The following is a 23575-nucleotide window of genomic DNA, read 5'->3' as shown; positions in this document are numbered from 1 at the left end:
TATTTATAATGTTATGTCATGTGTCGATCTTAGCAGCTGTTAAGTCAGGTTAAAGAGTACCTGTCACTGGATTTTTAAATATAACCTGTGTACCTCCTCCAATTATCAACTTTTTTGTGTCCCCCATTCCAAATTTATGCACACTAGTAATAAACATGTCCAACATGCAAAGCACCCTCCAATCAACTAGATATATACAACAGAATGTCTCCGTCGGCATTCACTTTTTCTCTTCTATGACACTGGCCAATCAAAATTCTGGAACGTCATACAGGGAAAAAAAGTACATGCTCAAAGAGAGGGTCAGAGCTGATAACTGGCTCAGCGAGTTCTCCTGAGACGAGATATCTGTCACATGAACACAGATAATTCTTTAGTTGCAGGAGAATAGCAGCGTCGGCTAGCCGAGCACAAGAGATAAGCAGCACAGTGCATCGTCTGGGTTACACTTGGGTCAAGCTCTTCAGCACTGCTACTCTCCTGCCGTCCAATAGCAGGAACAGAAGACGCGACTGCAGAGTCCTCACAGTATTTACCTGAGACACATCTCGTCTCAGGAGAACACACTAAGCCAGGCTGTAGCTGTGACCTTTCCTGTGGGCTTTTGCCATTTCCCCTCTTAGTATTGCACAGATGAGAGCTTCTGCCAGTTTCTGATGCAGTGATAATAATTCTATTTCCTGTGCAATACTAAGGAAATCCTGACAACTATTACCAAACAAAAACCATATTGCAGCACCAAATACCTCCCCAGAATTGCAAAAAAAACACTACAGTGCAACACAAAATACATTTCCAGTAAAGCCATACTGCAGCACTACAGTGCAGGTCAACATTCTGCCCCAGCAATGCTAAATACCACAGTAAAGCACCAAATATCTGCCCAGCAGTGCCAAACAAATGCCACAGCGCAGCACAAAATACCCAGCCAAGAGCATAAAGTACCACAGCACTGCATAAAGTAACTCTCTAGAAGGGCCCAATAAAATATTGCAGCACAAAAAAACTCACCAATTGTGCCAATACCATGATGCAAGCACAACTCCCCAGGAGTACCCAAGCAAATATCATCGTGCTGGGCAAAATACCTCCCAAGCAATGCCAAGCAAAACCACAGTGTAGCATAGCATACCTCCATAGGGCAGCACATCATACCTCCACAGCGCAGCACAGCATACCTTCACAGTGCAGTACATCATACCTCCACAGTGCAGCACATCATACCTCCACAGCACAGCATACCTCCGCAGTGCATCACATCATACCTCCACAGCGCAGCACAGCATACCTCCACAGTGCAGCACATCATACCTCCACAGTGCAGCACATCATACCTCCACAGCATAGCATACCTCCGCAGTGCAGCACATCATACCTCCACAGCGCAGCACAGCATACCTCCACAGTGCAGCACATCATACCTCCACAGTGCAGCACATCATACCTCCACAGCACAGCATACCGCCGCAGTGCAGCACATCATACCTCCACAGCGCAGCACAGCATACCTCCACATGCAGCACATCATACCTCCACAGCGCAGCACACCTCCGCAGTGCAGCACATCATACCTCCACAGCGCAGCACAGCATACTTCTGCAGTGCCCCAGAGTCCTGGTCGTTGCAGTATTGTCGCTCTGCCGCTAAGGGGAGTGATGGTACGTCTGATGGCACTAAAGGAGTTCACCTGACCAGGTATCACAGTCACACACTACACTTCACACTCCGGCCACCAGGGGGAGCAAAAGGTTCTATGTATTAGGCCACTCCTCACACTCTGGTAAAACTGGGAGTCGGATAGGAAGCTAGAGAGAAGCTGACTGGGTTTTGCCCAGGTAACATCTAGTGAGAGCAGAGCGTTGCTTGGGAAGATTCAGGGAGGTCCCTGTCAGGGGTGGGATCCTGGTAGTGGCCTAGCACGAGACAGATCGTTACGGAGCCGTGCCTGCACCTTATTGCAGCGGCATCCTAAGAAAGGACACGAAGCAAAGTATATTGTGGAGAAGTGAGAAACGAGATCACAGCACAAAGGAGATAGAACCAGGAGGAGTCGTGCCCCAAGATCGGCAACATCCTTCTGAGGCGCGTAGCCGGCGGCCGGAACACCGAGGAAGTAACAGGCTCTACGCATTACTTTGAACTACGGCAGGGCAGTTAACTCTAGGTTGGCTGTCTCACCTTTACACCTAATGAAGACAACGGAGGCAATTGTGGGGGAGGGGCGTCTCTAGGGTCCCTATAAAATAACTCCAGGCCTACCCCGTCATACGGGTGCGTCCTATCCAAACCATCTGGGGGACGGAGAGAAAGAACAGAAACATACACAACAGTTGTGAGGACTATCCCGTAGTGCTCAGCAGGGAGGTACTACAACACACAGGCGCTAGTAGGAAGGCTACTGATTTCCACTTGCAAAGGGAACTCTGGATGTGCCTTCGGACCGGCCGGTCTCAGCCAGCCCTGTTAGCAGTGCTCTGGATTGTGGATGCCGAAGCCTTCAGTAAAAAGGTAAAGAGACTGCAACCCTGTGTCCTCGTCATTTACTGCGACCTACACCATCACCATCTACTCATCAAGGGAAGCCCTGGGGACATACTTCACCTGTGGGAAGTTACACCATCTAGCTGCCATTCCATCGCCCCAGTGGACCCCTAGCAGCGTCGGTCACCCTGACCGAACACCACAGGTGGCGTCACGAACACTTGACAAACTTTCACCTACACCTTTAATTGGGCGCCCCTTAGCAGAGCCACGGACCGGGTCGGGCCACCGTGACAACCCCAGAACCGAGACCGAGGGACCCGGTACCGAGTATCCCGCTGCCCTGCATTTGGGGGCTGCTCCACTTCCAGTGCAGCACAGCATACCTCCACAGTGCAGCACAGCATACCTCCACAGTGCAGCACAGCATACCTCAACAGTGCAGCACATCATAGCTCCACTGCACAGCATACTTACAGTGCAGCACAGCATACCTCCACAGAGCAGTACAGCATACCTTCACAGTGCAGGACAGCATACCTCCACAGCGTAGCACAGCATACCTGCACAGTGCAGCACAGCATACCTCCACAGCAAAGCACGGCATACCTCCGCAGCACAGCATACCTCCACAGCCCAGCATACCTCCATAGAGCAGCACAGCATACCTCCACAACGCAGCACAGCATACTTCGGCAGCGCAACACAACATACCTCCACAGCACAGCATACCCCCACAGTAAGGCACAGCATATCTCCACAGTGCAGCACAGTATACTGCTGCATCGCAGCACATCATACCTCTGCAGCGCAGCACAGGATACCTCCACAGCAGCAGTAAACAAATAACATAATGCAGCGTTAATTATATCCCGAGCAATGCAAGCAAATACCAAAGCAGAATTTTCCGAATTTGCAGGTCCCAGTGCTGAACTTGGATTAAAAAACAGCCCTAGTACACAAACCCTAGCTATTTATGTCCAATTTTACCTATGTCATCTCCCCATGTGATATATAACTACAAAAATAGAATAAGAAGAATAAGGGTAAAGGTAAAAGCATTCATTCCATTACTCTTGATAGTGTGTTAGAAGCCTCAATTGAGACATTGTTTCATATGAGATTGTACGTTGACTTTTGTTGTATGGTAATTTGTGAATGCATGCTGTTTATGTATTGCATCAGCCCACTGCAGCTTACTAACCTACACCACTTAGGATAAATATGCAGATTACTTGAACAATCAAATAATGAAGAATAACCTTCGTCCAATCCTGTGGAAGAATGTCCTGAATGGGTGCTGTGGATATAAAAAGTCTGTGTCTCTCGATGAAATCCTCTTCAGAAACAGTCCAAGGAACCATGGCTCCATCTGGTGGAATATAGGTCTGCATAGGTCTGTTACTATACCCCTCACTGAACCAACAAAGACATTTGGAGAACCTCAGTTGGGACTGTACCATATGTGGTTGTCGGTTGGAGATTGATACATGTCCTACGGTCCTGATATCTATCGTCTGGATGTGAGGAACTATCCTAAGGACTGTTGTTGCTGGATGGAGCTTAATACACTTGCTACGGCTATGATATCTATTGTCTGGATGTGAGTAACTATCTTAAGGACTGTTGTTGCCAGCTAGTGCGGAAGACATGTGCTACAGTCCTGGTATGGAGCATGGACTGTGACTATAGACTATACTGGTGGAAGATACAAAATCTGTGGACCAATCAAAAGTTGGGAGACAGTGGGTATCACCTGATACGGGGCCAGTGGAACTATCGGCCCCAGGATGGGATCTTGTGGACATGGGACATTGCATTGTGACCATCTACCCAGAATTGCTGTCAGACCATGGATATCTACTATATAATTGTCTAAGGGTCACTTCCGTCTGTTTGTCTGTCTGTCTGTCACAGAAATCCCGCGTAGCTGGAATCAGCAACAGGCATAGTCTGGCCGCAAATTGGCACCTCCCTACTCCCCTGCAGTCAGTGTCCCCTCCATACTCCCCCCAGTCAGTGCCCACATAGCATTAACCGGACTGCCTTACACAGCGGCATAACGCGGTGTAACGCAGTCCGTTAACGCTGCCATTAACCCTCTGTGTGACCAACTTTTTAGTATTGATGCTGCCTATGCAGCATCAATAGTAAAAACATATAATGTTAAAAATAATAAAAAATCATTATCTACTCACCCTCCGGCGGCCCCCGGATCCAGCCTGGGCCTTTCCCGCTCCTTGCGCGCTGCTCTGGTCTCAAGAATGCCTTACGGCAATGACCGGTGATGACGTAGCGGTCTCGCGAGACCGCTACATCATCATGTGTTATGCCTGCAGCATTTCCAGGTCCGTTACCGCTTTTGACAAGTGAGACCAACTTTTTACTATTGATGCTGCCTATGCAGCATCAATAGTAAAAAGATATAATGTTAAAAATAATTAAAAAAATAAAAAATCGTAATATTCTCACCTTCTGTCGCTTCCGCAGGAGCTTTTCCTGCAGCTCGCAATGCTCCGGTTCCACCGCTTCGCTGATTGGTCAAGCCCAGCTGGCGCAACCAATCAGCGACATTGGTGCGGGATTTAAACACCGCTTTGCTGATTGGTCGCGCATTACCAATTAGCGACATTGCTGCAGGATTTAAATCACGCTGCGCTGATTGGTCGCGGTCAGCCGGCGCGACCAATCAGTGACATTGCCGCAGGAGTTAAATCACGCTTCGCTGATTGGTTGCGGCCAGCCGGCGCGACCAATCAGCGACATTGGCGTGGGATTTACTATTGATACTGCTTATGCTTAAGCAGCATCAATAGTAAAAAGATATAATCTCTATATATAATTGTCTAAGGGTCACTTCCGTCTGTTTGTCTGTCTGTCTGTCATGGAAATACCAAGTCGCTGATTGGTCGCGACCAATCAGCGACGGGCACAGTCCGGCCGTGAAATGGCTGCTCCCTACTCCCCTGCAGTCAGTGCCCCCTCCATACTCCCCTCCAGTCAGTGCTCACACAGGGTTAATAGCAGCGTTAACGGACCTATGTAGCATCAATAGTAAAAAGATCTAATGTTAAAAATAATAATAAAAAAAAAATCGGCTATTCTCACCTTCCGTCGTCTGCCGATGCGCGCGCTGCTGCCGCCAGCTTCCGTTCCCAGAGATACATTGAAAAAATTACTCAGAAGACTTAGCAGTCTCGCAATGTATCTCTAGGAACGTGCAGCAGCACGTGGATCGGAACAGCTTCGCTGGATGGCGGAGGGTGAGTATATAAATATTTTTTATTTTAATTATTTTTTTTAACGGGGATGTGGTGCCCACACTGTCTTATATACTGCGTGGGCTGTGTTATATACTGCGTGACTGCTATATACTACGTGGGCAGTGTTATATACTGCGTGGGCTATGTTATATACTGCATGGCCTGTGTTATATACTGCATGGGCTGTGCTATATATTACGTGGGCTGTGTTATATACTGCGTGGGCTGTGTTATACATTGCGTGGGCTGTGTAATATACTGTGTGGCCTGTGTTATATACTGCGTGGGCTGCTATATACTGCGTGGGCTGTGTTATATACTACGTGGCTGTGTTATATACTGTGTGGCTGCTATATACTACGTGGCACCTATATACTACGTGGCTGTCTGTGTTACGTGGGCTGTGCTATATACTATGTGGCTGCTATATACATACATATTCTAGAATACCCGATGCGTTAGAATTGGGCCACCATCTATACTGTATAATCGTCTAATTCTGTCTGTTTGTCTGTAACGGAAATCTTGCGTCGCTGATTGGTCGCGCCAGCTGCCCGCGACCAATCAATGATAGGCGCAGTCCGGCTGCGAATTGATGTGAGATTTAAACCCCGCTTCGCTGATTGGTCGCGTCCGGCCGGCCGTGACCAATCAGCGATATTGGCACGGGATTTAAACACCGCTTCGCTGATTGGTCGCGCCCAGCCGCGACCAATCAGCGATATTGGCGCGGGATTTATACTACATACATATTCTAGAATACCCGATGCGTTAGAATCGGACCACCATCTAGTAAGGAATAAAAAATAGTTGCATTGTTAACCTGCCTTGGAGATTATTACAACCCACAACCTCAGATCTTCACAACTACCATTACTATTTTAATTACTTCCGAACAGCAGGTCTATTAAAGATTAACAATTTTTTTAACTTTTTTTTGTTTATCGCTGTCAGTAATTGATAATGCATTTAAAGATTAACACAAATCTATCACCAAAAGTGAAAAGTGTAGTTTAATTAAAAAATAAAAAAAATAAAATTATATGTGTGTGTTCACTTGTTTACTGACATCCGAGTGCGCATGTTAGATAGAAGGTAAGAAAACTTTTTTTTTTCACGTACGGGAAAAACTGATGACGCTTGGCCTAAACTCTGATTAGACTTGGACGAAACGCTGATGAAAATTACTGATGAAACTGGGTCAGTTTTTCTCATAAGTGAAAAAATCTGACATACCCTACACTGTACTTTGCTCTGGTCAGAGTGTTTCCACTGTGACAGTGATGGATAGTGAAGCCAGGGGAATAGCTATCACAGTCACAGAGGTCACAACCGCAACTGGGCCGTGTAGATGAGGGCCCACTGACGCCAGCGCAAACTTCAACAGCAGACGACATCGGTGTGCACGTGACTGGGGGCTTATAGCAGTGACATCATGCGCTCCCGTCACTTGCACGCTGAAGTCAGCTGCAGACTTCAAAAGAGAACGCTGTATAGTGAGGGAAGGTGAGTAGAAACATTTTTTTCTGCTATTTAAGAACAGAGGCAGAATGGGAGATGTATATACCAGGATGGGGGATATATGTACAAGAATAGGGCCCAGGAAAAAGGACATATATACCAAAATGGTGCCCAGGATAAGGGACATATATACCAGGATGGAGCCAAGGATAAGGTATACATATACCAAGATGGGTGATATATATGGAGGTCATGTGTATATATCAGGATTGAGCCAAGATGAGGGACATACAGTATATGCCAGGATGAAAGACATATCTATACATGCGAGGATGAGGGACATATATACTAGAATGTGCCAGGATGGGGAACATATATACCAGGAAAAAGCCCAAGATGGGAGACATTACTACATAATGAGGGAGGCCTTGGAGGATGTTCATTCAATTGTCTAATTTTGTAGAAAAAAAGCAGATCACAGACATGGCACAAAACTAAAGTCATTTCAAATGGCAACTTTCTGGCTTTAAGAAACACTAAAAGAAATCAAGAACAAAAAATGTGGTAGTCAGTAATGGTTACTTTTTTAACCAAGCATAGAGGAAAAGCTATGGAGTCACTCAATTCTGAGGAAAACATTATGGAATCACCCTGTAAATTTTCAATCCCAAAACTTACACCTGCATCAAATTAGATCTGCTCTTTAGTCTGCATCTAAAAAGGAGTGATCACACCTTGGAGAACTGTTGCACCAAGTGGACTGACATGAATCATGGCTCCAACATGAGAGATGTCAATTGAAACAAAGGAGGGAAGTATCAAACTTTTAAAAGAGGGTAAATCATCACGCAATGTTGCAAAAGATGTTGGTTGTTCACAGTCAGCTGTGTCTAAAATCTGGACCAAATACAAACAACATGGGAAGGTTGTTAAAGGCAAACATACTGGTAGACCAAGGAAGAAATCAAAGTGTCAAGACCAGAAACTTAAAGCAATATGTCTCCAAAACAGGAAATGCACAACAAAACAAATGAGGAACGAATGAGTGGAAACTGGAGTCACCGTCTGTGACCTGTTGTGAATTCCGTTCTCGGGCTCCCTCCTGTGGTCATGAGTGGTACTTTCTGAGTTCTGTTCATGGGCTCCCTCTGGTGGCTTTTAGTGTTACGGCTGGTCTGTAGCTGGACTTCAGCTGCCTCGTTTCCTGCTAGGCCTGCTGCCTATTTAACTCCATCTGGACCTTTACTTGCTGCCTGCTGTCGTTGTATTCAGTACTGGTTCAGATCTCTCTGGGACTTCCCTTGTGACCTGTCTCCTCGTGGAGAAGCTAAGTTCATGCTAGTCCATTTTTGTTCATTGCTATTTGAAAATGTGTCTCAGTATGTTATGAGTTCAGTCCAGCTTGCTTATATGCAATTTGATTGCTAGCTGGAAGCTCTGGGGTGCGGAGTTGCGCCCCTCACATCGTGAGTCGGTGTTGGGGTCTTTTTGTATTCTCTGCGTGGATACTTTTGTAGTATTTTATACTGACCGCACAGATTCCTTGCTATCTTCTGACTATTTAGTTACTAGCGGACCTCATTTGCTAAAACCTATTTTCATTTCTATGTTTGTGTTTTCCCCTTAAACTCACCGTTATTATTTGTGGGGGGCTGCTTACACTTTGGGGAAAATTTCTCTGAGGCAAGTGAGGCTTTGTTTCTCTCTAGGGGTAGCTAGTTTCTCAGGCTGTGAACGAGGCGTCTAGGCCGAGTTAGGAACGCTCCACGGCTGCCTATAGTGTTTGTTGATAGGATCAGAATTGCGGTCAGTAAAGTTCCCACATTCCCGGAGCTTGTCCTTATTTTTGGTTTACCCATCAGGTCAGTTCATGTGTTCCTTACCACCAGGATCATAACAGTACAGCAGGCCCGTAAAGTGTTAATGCATCGCAAAAGAGGGATAAGAGAAGCTCTGAGGTTTTGTTTTTTTTTCCTTTGCAGTGTGTTTAGCCTCTCTCCTCCCCTTAATCTCTGGGTGGTTCAGGACTCAGCTGCAGATATGGACATTCAAGGTCTGTCTTCTTGTGTGGATCAGCTTGCTACAAGGATACAAAGCATTCAGGATTATGTAGTTCGCAGTCCTATGTCAGAACCTAAAATACCAATTCCTGAGCTGTTCTCTGGAGATAGATCTAGGTTTTTGAATTTCAAAAATAATTGCAAATTGTTTCTTTCTCTGAGACCTCATTCCTCTGGTGACCCTGCTCAGCAAGTTAAAATTATTATTTCTTTGCTACGTGGTGACCCTCAAGATTTGGCATTCTCCTTGGCGCCAGGAGATCCTGCATTGCTAAATGTGGATGTGTTTTTTCTGGCGCTTGGATTGCTTTATGAGGAACCTAATCTAGTAGACCAGGCAGAAAAGATTTTGCTGGCTCTCTCTCAGGGTCAGGATGAAGTAGAGGTTTACTGTCAGAAGTTTAGGAAGTGGTCTGTGCTCACTCAATGGAATGAGTGTGCCCTGGCAGCGATTTTCAGAAAGGGTCTTTCTGAAGCCCTTAAGGATGTTATGGTGGGGTTCCCCACGCCTGCGGGTCTGAATGAGTCAATGTCTTTGGCCAATCAAATTGATCGGCGTTTGCGGGAGCGCAAACCTGTGCACCATCTGGCGGTGTTTTCTGAACAGAAGCCTGAGTCTATGCAATATGACAGGATTCTGACCAGAATTGAACGGCAAAATCACAGACGTCAGAATGGGTTGTGCTTTTACTGTGGTGACTCCACTCATGTTATCTCTGATTGTTCTAAGCGCACAAAGAGGTTCGCTAAGTCTGTCACCATTGGTACTGTACAGCCTAAATTCATTTTGTCTGTTACTTTGATTTGCTCTCTGTCATCCTACTCTGTTATGGCTTTTGTGGATTCAGGCGCTGCCCTGAATTTGATGGATTTGTCATTTGCCAGGCGCTGTGGTTTTATCTTGGAGCCATTGCAATTCCCTATTCCACTAAAGGGAATTGATGCTACACCATTGGCCAAGAATAACCCTCAGTACTGGACTCAAGTGACTATGTGCATGACTCCTGCACATCAGGAGGTTATTCGCTTTCTGGTGTTACATAATTTGCATGATGTGGTCGTGTTGGGTCTGCCATGGCTGCAGGTTCATAATCCAGTCCTGGATTGGAAAGCGATGTCTGTGTCAAGTTGGGGTTGTCAAGGGGTACATGGCGATGTTCCTTTGGTGTCAATTGCTTCTTCTACTCCTTCTGAAGTCCCTGAATTTTTGTCGGATTACCAGGATGTATTTGATGAGCCCAAATCCAGTGCCCTACCTCCTCATAGGGATTGTGATTGTGCCATAAATTTGATTCCTGGTAGTAAGTTCCCTAAGGGTCGACTTTTTAATTTATCTGTACCAGAACATACCGCTATGCGGAGCTATATAAAGGAGTCTTTGGAGAAAGGGCATATTCGTCCGTCCTCGTCACCTTTGGGTGCAGGGTTCTTTTTTGTGGCCAAGAAGGATGGTTCTCTGAGACCCTGTATAGATTATCGCCTTCTAAATAAAATCACGGTCAAATTTCAGTACCCTTTGCCTCTGCTGTCCGATCTGTTTGCTCGGATTAGGGGGGCTAGTTGGTTCACCAAGATAGATCTTCGAGGAGCTTATAATCTTGTGCGTATAAAGCGGAGCGATGAATGGAAGACAGCATTTAATACGCCCGAAGGTCATTTTGAGTACTTGGTGATGCCTTTTGGGCTTTCTAATGCCCCTTCCGTGTTTCAGTCCTTCATGCACGACATCTTCCGAGAGTATCTGGATAGATTCATGATTGTGTACCTGGATGATATTTTGGTCTTTTCTGATGATTGGGAGTCTCATGTGAAGCAGGTCAGGATGGTGTTTCAGGTCCTGCATACCAATGCCTTGTTTGTGAAGGGCTCTAAATGTCTCTTTGGAGTCCAGAAGGTTTCCTTTTTGGGCTTTATTTTTTCCCCTTCTACTATTGAGATGGATCCAGTTAAAGTCCAGGCCATCTATGACTGGACTCAGCCTACATCGGTGAAGAGCCTTCAGAAGTTCTTAGGCTTTGCTAATTTTTACCGTCGCTTCATCACTAATTTTTCTAGTGTGGTTAAGCCTTTGACGGATTTGACTAGAAAGGGTGCTGATGTGACTAATTGGTCTTCTGCGGCCGTTGAGGCCTTTCAGGAGCTGAAACGACGGTTTTCTTCGGCTCCTGTCTTGCGTCAGCCTGATGTCTCTCTTCCCTTTCAGGTCGAGGTTGATGCTTCTGAGATTGGAGCAGGGGCTGTCTTGTCACAGAGAAGCTCTGATGGCTCGGAGATGAGACCATGTGCTTTCTTTTCTAGAAAGTTTTCGCCTACCGAGCGGAATTATGATGTTGGTAATCGGGAGTTGTTGGCAATGAAGTGGGCATTCGAGGAGTGGCGACATTGGCTTGAGGGAGCCAAGCATCGCGTGGTGGTCTTGACGGATCACAAGAATTTGATTTATCTCGAGTCTGCCAAGCGGTTAAATCCTAGACAAGCTCGATGGTCGCTGTTTTTCTCCCGTTTTGATTTCGTGGTTTCATACCTTCCGGGCTCAAAGAATGTGAAGGCTGATGCCCTTTCTAGGAGTTTTGTACCTGACTCTCTGGGAGTTTCTGAGCCGGCTGGTATCCTCAGAGAGGGGGTGATCTTGTCCGCCATCTCCCCTGATTTGCGGCGGGTGCTGCAGGAGTTTCAGGCCGATAGACCTGACCGTTGTCCACTGGAGAGACTGTTTGTCCCGGATAGATGGACCAGTAGAGTTATTTCCGAGGTTCATTCTTCAGTGTTAGCGGGTCATCCTGGGATCTTTGGTACCAGGGATTTGGTGGCTAGGTCCTTTTGGTGGCCTTCTTTGTCGCGGGATGTGCGTTCCTTTGTGCAGTCCTGTGGGATTTGTGCTCGGGCCAAGCCTTGCTGTTCTCGTGCCAGTGGATTGCTTTTGCCTTTGCCTGTCCCGAAGAGGCCTTGGATGCATATTTCCATGGATTTTATTTCGGATCTTCCAGTCTCTCAGAGGATGTCTGTCATCTGGGTGGTTTGTGATAGTTTTTCTAAAATGGTCCATTTGGTGCCTTTGCCTAAGTTACCCTCCTCCTCTGATTTGGTTCCGCTGTTTTTTCAGAATGTGGTCCGTTTGCATGGTATTCCGGAGAACATTGTGTCTGACAGAGGGTCCCAGTTTGTGTCCAGATTTTGGCGGTCCTTTTGTGCTAGGATGGGCATTGATTTGTCTTTTTCTTCGGCCTTCCATCCTCAGACGAATGTCCAAACCGAACGTACTAATCAGACCTTGGAAACTTATCTGAGATGTTTTGTTTCTGCTGATCAGGATGATTGGGTGACTTTTTTGCCATTGGCTGAGTTCGCCCTCAATAATCGGGCTAGTTCCGCTACTTTGGTTTCGCCCTTTTTTTGTAATTCTGGTTTTCATCCTCGTTTTTCCTCAGGTCAGGTTGAACCTTCTGACTGTCCTGGGGTGGATTCTGTGGTGGATAGGTTGCAGCAGATTTGGAACCACGTAGTGGACAATTTGACGTTGTCACAGGAGAAGGCTCAGCGCTTTGCTAATCGCCGTCGCTGTGTGGGTCCCCGACTTCGTGTGGGGGATTTGGTATGGTTGTCATCTCGTTATGTTCCGATGGTTTCCTCTCCTAAGTTCAAACCTCGTTTCATCGGTCCTTATAAGATTTTAGAAATCCTCAATCCTGTGTCATTTCGTTTGGACCTCCCAGCATCTTTTGCCATTCATAATGTGTTCCATAGGTCATTGTAGCGGAGGTATGTGGTGCCTGTGGTTCCTTCTGTTGACCCTCCTGCTCCGGTGTTGGTCGAGGGAGAATTGGAGTATGTGGTGGAGAAGATCTTGGATTCTCGTATTTCAAGACGGAAGCTTCAGTATTTGGTTAAATGGAAGGGCTATGGTCAGGAGGATAATTCCTGGGTTGTTGCCTCTGATGTCCATGCTGCCGATTTGGTTCGTGCCTTTCATTTGGCTCGTCCTGATCGGCCTGGGGGCTCTGGTGACGGTTCGGTGACCCCTCCTCAAGGGGGGGGGGGTACTGTTGTGAATTTCGTTCTCGGGCTCCCTCCTGTGGTCATGAGTGGTACTTTCTGAGTTCTGTTCATGGGCTCCCTCTGGTGGCTTTTAGTGTTACGGCTGGTCTGTAGCTGGACTTCAGCTGCCTCGTTTCCTGCTAGGCTTGCTGCCTATTTAACTCCATCTGGACCTTTACTTGTTGCCTGCTGTCGTTGTATTCAGTACTGGTTCAGATCTCTCTGGGACTTCCCTTGTGACCTGTCTCCTCGTGGAGAAGCAAAGTTCATGCTAGTCCATTTTTGTTCATTGCTATTTGAAAATGTGTCTCAGTATGTTATGAGTTCAGTCCAGCTTGCTTATATGCTATTTGATTGCTAGCTGGAAGCTCTGGGGTGCGGAGTTGCGCCCCTCACATCGTGAGTCGGTGTGGGGGTCTTTTTGTATTCTCTGCATGGATACTTTTGTAGTATTTTATACTGACCGCACAGATTCCTTGCTATCTTCTGACTATTTAGTTACTAGCGGGCCTCATTTGCTAAAACCTATTTTCATTTCTATGTTTGTGTTTTCCCCTTAAACTCACCGTTATTATTTGTGGGGGGCTGCTTACACTTTGGGGAAAATTTCTCTGAGGCAAGTGAAGCTTTGTTTCTCTCTAGGGGTAGCTAGTTTCTCAGGCTGTGAACGAGGCGTCTAGACCGAGTTAGGAACGCTCCACGGCTGCCTATAGTGTTTGTTGATAGGATCAGAATTGCGGTCAGTAAAGTTCCCACATTCCCAGAGCTTGTCCTTATTTTTGGTTTACCCATCAGGTCAGTTCATGTGTTCCTTACCACCAGGATCATAACAGTGACCGAACTGTAAGAAACTGCCTAAAGGAAATGGGATATACATACAGAAAAGCTAAACGAAAGCCATCATTAACACCTAAACAGAAAAAACAAGACTACAATGGGCTTTCCTTAGCCCAATTGCTTTTCCTTAAGCAATAGTGAACCGTGGATGACTGGATGAAAGTCATATTCAGTGATGAATTGCCAATCTGCATAGGGCAAGGTGATGATGCTGGAACTTTTGTTTGGTGCCGTTCCAATGAGATTTATAAAGATGACTGTGTGAAGAGAACATGCAAATTTCCACATGTCAGGTAAAGGCACTGGGGAGATGGCTGTCATTACATCTTCAATAAATGCACAAGTTTATGTTGATATTTCGGACACTTTTCTTATCCCATCAATTGAAAGGATGTTTGGGGATGATGAAATCATTTTTGAAGATGATAATGCATCCTGCCATAGAGCAAAAACTGTGAAAACATTCCTTAAAAAAGAAAAATAAGGTCAATGTCATGGCCTGCAAATAGTCCAGATCTCAATCCAATAGAAAATCTTTGGTGGAAGTTGAAGAAAATGGTCCATGACAAGGTTCCAACCTGCAAAGCTGATCTGGCAACAGCAATCAGAGAAAGTTGGAGCCATGGACATGGTGGCAGAATAAGTCAAGGACATGCCCAGTTCCCAATCATCTAGAGCTACAGAAAGATTCAAAGTAGATTCCCATTTGCTCATGTACAGTATGGGGATTTTATAATTTTGAAATCATTATTAAACCACTGGTAGATATATTAAATAGACCAAATATGCTATGACCGGAGTTGCATAAAATATTAATCGCCGGCTCCGATAAAGGAGGGCGACCAGTCACCAGTGGCCTCAAAAAAATCCTTTAAAATAATAAACTGCATAAAAGCCGATGAGGGAACACCAAACCTATCTTTAAGGTGGGTAAATGACACAAACTTGTTACCATCAAAGATGTCATGTAGTTTAGAGATTCCCCAGTCAGCCCAATTTGAATGCAGATCAAACGAGAAAACAGTAGCCAAAATAGAGAGGGGAAGTCTCAGCATAAGCTCCATCTTGGCAAAACCGCTTTTAATTTTGAGAAATTTCCGCCATGCCACAAGAACAGCTACAAAAATTGGATGATCAGACCGAAGCAAAGACTTAGAGGTGAATAAATTCATAATAATATTACAAGGTGGAGAATTTCTATTAAAATATCATTCCAATTCCACCCATGAAGGTGTATGATCTGCAGACCACCAATATAGACTCTGTTTAACCCCTTCATGACCCAGCCTATTTTGACCTTAATGACCTGGCCGTTTTTTGCAATTCTGACCAGTGTCCCTTTATGAGATAATAACTCAGGAACACTTCAACGGATCCTAGTGGTTCTGAGAATTTTTTTTCATGACATATTGAGCTTCATGATAGTCATAAATTTAGGTCGATAATTTTTGCATTTCATTGTGAAAAAAATGGAAATTTAGCGAAAAATTTGAAAATTTCACAATTTTCGAATTTTGAATTTTTATTCTGTTAAACGAGAGAGTTATGTGACACAAAATAGTTAATAAATAACATTACCCACATGTCTACTTTACATCAGCACAATTTTGGAAACAAAATTTTTTTTTGCTAGGAAGTTATAAGGGTTAAAATTTGACCAGCGTTTTCTCATTTTTACAACGAAATTTACAAAACCATTTTTTTTAGGGACCACCTCACATTTGAAGTCAGTTTGAAGGGTCTATATGGCTGAAAATACCCAAAAGTGACACCATTCTAAAAACTGCACCCCCCAAGTTGCTCAAAACCACATACAAGAAGTTTATTAACCCTTGACGTGCTTCACAGCAGCAGAAGCAAAATGGAAGGAAAAAATGAACATTTAACTTTTTAGTCACAAAAATGATCTTTTAGCAACAATTTTTTATTATTTCCCATGGGTAAAAAGAGAAACTGGAACCCAAAAGTTATTGTACAATATGTCCTGAGTACGCTGATACCCCATATGGGGGGAACCACTGTTTGGGCGCACAACAGGGCTCAGAAGGGAAGGAGCGCCATTTGACTTTTTCAATGAAAAATTGGCTCCAATCTTTAGCGGACACCATGTCGCGTTTGGAGAGCCCCTGTGTACCTAAACATTGGAGCTCCCCCACAAGTGACCCCATTTTGGAAACTAGACCCCCCATGGAGCTTATCTAGATGCATAGTGGGCTCTTTGAACCCCCAGATGATTCACAAATTGATCCGTAAAAATGAAAAAGTACTTTTTTCACAAAAAATTTATTTTAGCCTCTATTTTTTCATTTTCACATGGGCAAAAGGATAAAATGGATCATAAAATGTGTTGGGCAATTTCTCCTGAGTACACTGATACCTCATATGTGGTCACAAACCACTGTTTGTGCACACGGCAAGGCTTGGAAGGGAAGGAGCGCCATTTGACTTTTGAATGAAAAATTAGCTCCAATCGTTAGCAGACACCATGTCACGTTTGGAGAGCCCCTGTGTGCCTAAACATTGGAGCTCCCCACATGTGACCCCATTTTGGAAACTAGACCTCCCATGGAACTAATCTAGATGTTCGGTGACCACTTTAATCCCCCAAGTGCTTCACAGAAGTTTATAAGGCAGAGCCGTGAAAATAAAAAATGATTTTTCTTTCCTCAAAAATTATGTTTCAGCAAGCAATTTTTTATTTTCACAAGGTAACAGGAGAAATTAGACCCCAATAGTTGCTGCCCAGTTTGTCCTGAGTATGTTGGTACCCCACATGTGGGAGTAAACCACTGTTTGGGCACACGTCGGGGCTCAGAAGGCAAGTAGTGACGTTTTGAAATGCAGACTTTAATGGAATGGTCTGCGGGCGTCACATTGCGTTTGCAGAGCCCCTGATGTGCCTAAACAGTAGAAACCCCCAACAGGTGACCCCATTTTGGAAACTAGACCCCCCAAGGAACTTATCTAGACATGTGGTGAGCACTTTGAACCCCCAAGTGCTTCACAGAAGTTTACAATGCAGAGCCGTGAAAATAAAAAATCATTTTTCTTTCCTCAAAAATTATGTTTTAGTAAGTATTTTTTTATTTTCACAAGGGTAACAGGAGAAGTGGCCCCAATACTTGTTGCCCTTTTTGTCCTGAGTACGCTGATACCCCATATGTGGGGATAAACCACTGCTTGGGCACACGTCGGGGCTCGGAAGGGAAGTAGTGACGTTTAGAAATGCAGACTTTGATGGAATGGTCTGCGGGTGTCATGTTGCGTTTGCAGAGCCCCTGATCTGCCTAAACAGTAGAAAACCACCACAAGTGACCCCATTTTGGAAACTAGACCCCCCAAGGAACTTATCCAGATGTGTGTTGAGCACTTTGAACCCCCAAGTGCTTCACAGAAGTTTATAACGCAGAGCCATGAAAATAAAAAATCATTTTTCTTTCCTCAAAAATTATGTTTTAGCAAGCATTTTTTTATTTTCACAAGGGTAACAGGAGAAATTGGACCTCAATAGTTGTTGCCCAGTTTGTCCTGAGTATGCTGGTACCCCATATGTGGGGGTAAACCACTGTTTGGGCGCACGTCAGGGCTCAGAAGGGAGGGAGCACCATTTGACTTTTTGAATGCAAGATTGGCTGGAATCAATGGTGGCGCCATGTTGCGTTTGGAGACCCCTGATGTGCCTAAACAGTGGAAACCCCTCAATTCTAACTCCAACACTAACACCAACACACCCCTAACCCTAATCCCAACTCTAGGCATAACCCTAATCACAACCCTAACCCCAACACACCCCTAACCACAACCCTAACCCTGACACACCCCTAATTTTAATCCCAACCCTAATCCTAACCCTAATCCCAACCCTAACCACAACCCTAACCCCAACACACCCCTAACCCTAACCATAACCCTAATCACAAGCATAATCTTACCTCTATTTCCAACCCTAGCCCTAATTCCAACCCTAACTCTAATTCCAACCCTAACCCTAAGGCTATGTGCCCACGTTGCGGATTCGTGTGAGATTTTTCCACACCATTTTTGAAAAATCCGCAGGTAAAATGCACTGCGTTTTACCTGCGGATTTACCGTGGATTTCCAGCGTTTTTTTGTGCGGATTTCACCTGCGGATTCCTGTTGAGGAACAGGTGTAAAACGCTGCAGAATCCGCACAAAGAATTGACATGCTGTGGAAAATACAATGCAGCGTTTCCGCGCGGTATTTTCCACACCATGGGCACAGCGGATTTGGTTTTCCATAGGTTTACATGGTACTGTAAACCTGATGGAAAACTGCTACGAATCCGCAGCGGCAAATCCACCGCAGATCCACAGCCAAATCCGCACCGTGTGCACATAGCCTTAGGGTATGTGCCCACGCTGCGGATTCCATTGCGGAATTTTCCACAGCGGAATTGATAAATCCACAGTGCAAAACCGCTGCGGTTTTTACTGCAGATTTATCACGGTTTCTAGTGCGATTTCCGCTGCGGGTTTACACCTGCAGTTTTCTATTGGAGCAGGTGTAAACCCGCAGCGGAATCCACACAAAGAATTGACATGCTGCGGAATATAAATTGCTGCGTTTCCGCGCGTTTTTTTCCGCAGCATGTGCACTGCGGATTTCGTTTCCCATAGGTTTACCTTGTACTGTAAACTTATGGGAAACCGCTGCAGACCGGCAGCTGCGGAAACGCTGCGGTTCCGCAGCAAAATCCGCAGCGTGTGCACATACCCTAATTCTAACCCTAACCCTAATTCTAACCCTAATTCTAACCCTAACCCTAGCCCTAATCCTAGCCCTAACCCTAGCCCTAACCCTAACCCTAGTTTTAACCCTAACCCTAGTGTAAATAATAAAAGTAAATATATTTTCTTTATTTTTATTATTGTCCCTACCTATGAGGGTGATAAAGGGGTGGTTCATTTACTATTTTTTTTATTTTGATCACTGTGATAGGTTTTATCACAGTGATCAAAATGTACCTAGAACGAATCTGCCGGCCGGCAGATTCGGCGGGCGCACTGCGCATGCGCCCGCCATTTTGGAAGATGGCGGCGCCCATGGAGCAGATGGACGGACACCGGGAGGCTCGGTAAGTATGAGGGGGGGATCGTAGCACGGGGGGGATCGGAGCACGGGGGTGGGATCGGAGCACGGGGGGTGGGATCGGAGCACAGGGGAGTGGACAGGAGGACGGGGGAGCAGACAGGAGGACGGAGGGGAGCAGAGCACAGGACGGAGGACTGGGGAGGCGATCGGTGGTGGTGGGGGGGCAGATCAGGGTTTCCAGCCATGGCCGATGATATTGCAGCATCGGCCATGGCTGAATTGTAATATTTCACCATTTTCATAGGTGAAATATTACAAATCACTCTGACTGGCTGTTTTACTTTCAACAGCCAATCAGAGCGATCGTAGCCACGAGGGGGTGAAGCCACCCCCCCTGGGCTGAAGTACCACTCCTCCTGTCCCTGCAGATCAGGTGAAATTGGAGTTAACCCTTTCACCCGATCTGCAGGGACGCGATCCCTCCATGACGCCACATAGGCGTCACAGGTCGGATTGGCAACGGCTTTCATGACGCCTACGTGGCGTCACAGGATGGAAAGGGGTTAATTAAATTAGAGAAATAATAGGCTGAAACATTAGGAAGACTCATACCTCCACGCAATTTATGTTTATACAGTCGACTAGAGGCTATACGAGCTCTCTTGTTGCCCCAAACAGATTGAGGTGTGCCTGCAAACTGGTCAAATAGGAAGTAGAAACAAGTAAAGGAAGGGACCTGAAGACATAGAGAATCTTGGGAAGAATTATTGATTTTACAATAAGGCACTTTCCCCACCACGATAATACTTTATCATCATAAAATCTAAGCTCTTTAGAAATGAAAGCAATAAGATAATCCAAATTGCTGGGAATAAAGGAGCTAAGGTTTCTAGAAAACCTAAGACCCAAATAAACAATATCCCTCTACGCCCAACTCCAGGTCGAAATATCCTTTATACTCCGGATTTGAGAATCAGTGAGATTAAATTAAAAATAATTGACTTGGACTTGTTTATTTTTATATATGAAAAAAGTGAAACATTTTTAAGAAAGGTTTGCAAATGTGGAATAGAATTACAAGGATTGGTAAGGGACAGGAGAATATCATCAGCATGTAAACGGATTTTAAATTCCTTACGATCCGTGCGAACTCCCTCTATGGAGGGATTATCTCTAATGAGCTGGGCTAATGGCTCTATGGCAAGGGCAAAAAGCAATGGAGAAAGGGGGCAACCTTGCCGGGTACCATTAGAGATTGGAAATGGGAAACAAAAGTGATTATTAATATAAATTTTTGCCTGAGGATCGGAATATAAAGCCATAATTTTATTTATAATGTCCAAATCAAAGCCAAATTTTTGTAGGGAACATTTGAGAAAAGTCCAATTTAAGCGATCAAATGCTTTCTCTGCATCAAGGGAAATTAAAGTGAAGTTAATTTTTTGAGAATTAATTAATTTAATAATATTTATCAGCCTCCTGGTACCTTCAATGGATTGCCGATGCTTGATAAATCCAATCTGGTCCATGGAAATTAATTTGGGCAAAATAAGGTTAAGGCGGTTAGCTAAGACTTTGGAATAAATTTTGAGATCAGTATTAATTAATGAAATGGGACGGTAATTAAGTATTTGATCAGGACTAGTATGAGGCTTGGGAATAAGTAAAATTGTGGCATCCAAATTTTCCCTAGGGAAAGAACCAACGAATGCAGCGGCATTGAAAATTTGAACTAAATGGGGGACAAATATTGCACAGAATGATTTATAATAATTATTGCTATAACCATCAGGACCAGGGGCCTTATAAGATTTCAATTGTTTTATTGTGTCACTAATCTCTTCTGCAGTAAAAGGAGCAGCCAAAAAGTCTGCTTCCATGGAATCAAGTTGTGGAAGATTGACAGAAGACAAAAAGTCATCAATAGATCTCACACCTGGAATGGGAAGAGAGGGATCAGACCGCAAATTATATAATTGATTGAAATATTGTGCAAATTCATTTGCAATGTCCTGTGGGTGGGTGAGAGAAATGCCCTTAGGAGAAATGATCTTGTCGATTCGGTTACGTATTCTAACCTTTTTAATTTTATTGAACATAAAACGAGTGGGCTTGTTAAGGGACATATAATGATTGAGTTTTGATTGACTGCAGAGTCATAAAATAAAAAAAATTGTGGCCCTCAATTCATTCCTAAGATGGGATAAATCAGTCAAAGTTTTGGAACAAGGGGTTGGGCTATTGGCCAATGCCAGCTCCAACTTCTTCTTTTTAATCAAGGCTTGTAAAAGTTTAATCTTTTGGCGGTTAAAATTTTTAATACGGGAGGAAATATGAATGAGAGTGCCACGTAGAACTGCCTTGTGCGCGTTCCACTGGAGGAATGGCTTGGAAGGGTCATACACACTCTCAGAAAAATATAAGTTAAGAGATCTAGAAGTTTCCTCATGGTATGTAGGATTTTATAGAAGCATTACACTTCCACAACGGTTAATTATTAATAGAGTGACCTTCAATCAATTTGGCAATGACAGGGGCATGATCCTAAATGGATTTATTACCAAGGGATATAGAGGAAAATCTAGGGAGGGAGAACACATCTGATATCAGATCAATGCGAGAAGCTGACAAATGGGAGTCAGAAAAATATGTGTATTCCCTTGAAGTGGAGTTTAACCATCTAAAGATGTCATAAAGTTCGTGACTCGTGAGTAAAAAGCCAATTATTTAAGGAGGGGAAGTCAAGCCTATTTGAGAAAGAGGCATCAAGTATATTATCAGGGACTAAATTAAAGTCTCCTAAAAGTAAAAGAATGCCTTTTTTAAGTGGTTCAATTTTTTTCAGCAATATTTTATTATAAATATTTACAATTGTGTAAATTTGGGAATTTAACTTGCAAACAAGGACATGAAAATGACCATTCACATCAAATTCCTCCAATAGTTCAAACGACAAGGAGTCTCTGATCAGGGTCATAACGCCTGCCCCTTTAGAGGGACCCGAGGCTTCAAAAACATGTGGGTAATTTTTTAGGGCAAATGCAGGATGATTATGTATCTTAAATTTAGTCTCTTGCAGGCACACCACATTCGCAACAGATTTATTAATTTCCCTCTGAAAGGAAAAACGTCTATTTGGTCTATTAAGACCCCTCACATTATAGGTAACCAAAGTAAGCACCATGAGAGAAAAAAGAAATAAAAAATTGGCGTTAGTAGGCAATCACCGGCTGGAAAGTAACAAGAAAAATAAATCACTACTAAGACTAAATAGACAAAGAAAAGTACAAACTTTAAACTTTACAGTACTAGAGCACTAGAGGGAAACCAAGAAAATGGCTCTCCTTCTTGTACAGGGGGAGAAGTCTGTGCAGCGCAAGGCCAAGGAGACCCTCATTAGTACCAATAACAAATATTTAAGATTAAACAAATGAATAGTAGAAGCACAATATCATAAAATATTAGAAAACCCAGGTAAGCAAATCAAAAAATGACAAATTGAGCTCAAGTGACATGGTCTGGACCTGTGGAAGTAGATGCAGGAACAGAAGAAATAACACTGTGAGATTTTAAAAATAGGAGACCCTCCTCAGGTGTAAGAAAAACTGCATTTTTCCCCCTATAATTAAGGATGAGCCTCAGAGGAAAACTCAGAGGAGTGATCTAAAGTGCCTCCGACCCTCAATAGTTGCTTTGGACAGGTCAGCAAACAACTTAAGATGGTGATAGGGTTTCGGGAATCCTCCTTTAATTTTGACCAGGTTTTGTATTTTCTCTTTAATATGATAACAGTGAATTTTCATGATAACATCTCTAGGGAGGTCTTTAGGGACAGAAGGAGGCTTAGGAAGACGATGGATACGATCTATAATGAGATCTGTATCCGAAAAATTGGGAATTATCCTCCTAAAAATCCCCTTAACAAACTCAGGAAGCTTAATGGGTGAGATATCTTCAGATATACCTCTAAATTTAATGTTGTTACGACGGGATCTGTCCTCTAGATCTGCCAACTTAAGCTTCAACTGACTGATCTCTGACTTAGAGTCAGACTGTTCCTTTAGGGACAGTGCATGTGCCTTTTCCAATTCTCCCAGTCTAACTATATGGTTATCCAACCGAGAAGTGAAAAACTCGAGAGTCTCCTGAAATATTTTTGTCTGGTTGTCCATATCAAGACGCAATCTGGCACTAAGTTTATCAACCAGAGTATTCATACACGCCTCAAGTGACGTTGCATCATGAAAGGTACAAGACAGGGAAGACACAGATGGTTCCTCGGTCCTTGGACTTTTTTGGACTATGATTGGGAGAGTAATTAGTAGAGTCCTCTTCCGAAGAATTGGTAATGGAGGACCGCGTTCCCCCCCCAACTCGAGGAACCC

The 23575-nt window shown here is 44.3% G+C and overlaps 1 protein-coding gene across 2 annotated transcripts in view; it reads right to left on the bottom strand.

Moving 5' to 3' along the window:
* The window catches only part of KIF21B (kinesin family member 21B), a 637471-nt gene that overhangs the window by 416744 nt on the left and 197152 nt on the right, over positions 1–23575 (bottom strand). The gene's annotated exons all lie outside the window — the stretch shown is intronic.

This window comes from Ranitomeya variabilis, chromosome 3, assembly GCF_051348905.1.
Source record: "Ranitomeya variabilis isolate aRanVar5 chromosome 3, aRanVar5.hap1, whole genome shotgun sequence".
Taxonomy (NCBI): Eukaryota; Metazoa; Chordata; class Amphibia; order Anura; family Dendrobatidae; genus Ranitomeya; species Ranitomeya variabilis.
This window is presented reverse-complemented; position numbering and strand designations above follow the sequence as displayed.